This window comes from Alligator sinensis, unplaced genomic scaffold (genome assembly GCF_000455745.1).
Source record: "Alligator sinensis unplaced genomic scaffold, ASM45574v1 scaffold1860_2, whole genome shotgun sequence".
In the NCBI taxonomy this organism is placed as follows: domain Eukaryota; kingdom Metazoa; phylum Chordata; order Crocodylia; family Alligatoridae; genus Alligator; species Alligator sinensis.
This window is the reverse complement of record NW_005843035.1, coordinates 395,550-396,848: the sequence shown is the minus strand read 5'-3', so window position 1 is coordinate 396,848 and position 1,299 is coordinate 395,550. Positions and strand designations below refer to the sequence as shown.

General features: G+C 47.7%; 1 protein-coding gene across 1 annotated transcript in view; it reads left to right on the top strand.

Moving 5' to 3' along the window:
- Positions 1–1,299, top strand: part of LOC102368654 (HRAS-like suppressor 3) — a 6,313-nt gene that overhangs the window by 1,807 nt on the left and 3,207 nt on the right. The window lies entirely within an intron of this gene.

Genomic DNA, 1,299 nt, shown 5'->3' with positions numbered 1-1,299 from the left:
CCGGTCCCAGCCCCAGCGTCCTTTGCACCCCGCCCGGGATGGGGCTGGGGCTGGGGCTGGGGCTGGGCCTGCTCGGAGCAGGGCCCGGACCAGGGATGACCTCAGCCCTCCTGTTCTGTGACGCTGTTTATTTGATTATTATTTTATTTAGAAAATGATTGTAATGTTATGGCTTATTTTTATTTCATTTTATTTTATTATCTTTGCATTTTTGTTATTTAAGCTATTAACTAATTTATTTCATTGTATTGCTTTTAATTTTTATCATGTTCGTTTTAATATCAATTTAATTTTATTGCTGTTATCTTTTATTTTGCATTTGTTTTCATTTATTTTTTTTTTCTTATTTGGTATATTTAAACAAATGATTTACATTAAATTGAATTAATTTAGTACCTTTTTCCCCCATGGAAAATGGAAATGGAAAAAAAAGAGTAGATTTGACCTTCTTTTATGGGGCAAGAGTAGATCATTTTGAGTCCCCGTATAACGGGATGACAGAGGCACCTGTCCCTTTAAGGGGAGAGGGCTGGGGGCTGCAGCAGGGGAGGGCAGGCTGGCCATTGGTGAAGGGGAGACCCCTGTGGATGGCTGGGGAGTCATGTGACCAGGCAGGGTGGGGCTTTGGGGTATATAAACCTGGAGCCTGAAGCAAAGAGGGCAGTCTAGCCCTGCCTGCTGCAGGGAGAGGGGGTCCTGGGGGTGAGGGAAGAGGGGGGCCACGGGCAGCCAAGCTACCCGAGAGAGCCGCATGGAGGGAGCTAGGGGCCGAGCAGCTTGCGGTGGGGCGGTGACCCGGAGCTGGGAGTGAATTTTGGTTGGGAAGGGGTGCACTGGCATTTGTGGTATGTTGAGGTTTATCCCGGGTTGTGGCTACGGGGTTGGTGTGGAGGCCATGGGGGCACCTGAGGGGCACCCAGCATAGAGTCCTGTAAGGTTTGGGGACTGAGCAGGGCCTGGAATAGGTGAGAGTGGCCCGGCACAATAATGACAGCACCAACCATTATCCTCATTAGCACCGTCATCCCCACTGCTACTCTTGGTGGAAGACGTAAGACAGTTTCCCATCAAAGCATTTTCCACCGACAGGAGCAGCGACTGTAGTGATGCTGGTTGTGGTTATTCTATAGCGCTTGACAGTGCTGTCACTAATGCACTCATATGTTCATAACTCTTTCTCCTAATCCCCCTTTCTCCAAAATTTTCCTGGGAGAATTTCCTCCAACCCGATAGATATATACGGCATCATCATCATTGTTCAACCATTAATGACCATTCTTAGAAACAATCACAGGTGAA